This window comes from Trichechus manatus, unplaced genomic scaffold, assembly GCF_000243295.1.
Source record: "Trichechus manatus latirostris isolate Lorelei unplaced genomic scaffold, TriManLat1.0 scaffold00094, whole genome shotgun sequence".
In the NCBI taxonomy this organism is placed as follows: Eukaryota; Metazoa; Chordata; class Mammalia; order Sirenia; family Trichechidae; genus Trichechus; species Trichechus manatus.
In genome coordinates, this window is record NW_004444030.1 from 2,918,329 (window position 1) to 2,918,703 (window position 375).

Consider the following 375-nt stretch of genomic DNA (forward strand, 5'->3'; position numbering starts at 1 on the left):
GACTAAATAAACCTGTAACAAAAGAAGAGATTGAAAAGGTAATTTAAAAACTCCCAACAAAAAAAAAGCCCCAGCCCTGACGGTTTCACTGGAGAATTCTACCAAACTTTCAGAGAAGAGTTAACACCACTACTACTAAGAAGCATAGAAAAGGATGGAATACTCCCAAACTCATTCTATGAAGCCGGCATAACTCGGATACCCAAACCAGGTAAACACGCCACAAAAAAAGAAAATTACAGACCAATATCCCTCATGAACATTGACGCAAAAATCCCCAACAAAATTCTAGCCAATAGAATTCAACAACATATCAAAAAAATAATTCACCATGATCAACTGGGATTTATACCAGGTATGCAGGGATGGTTCAAC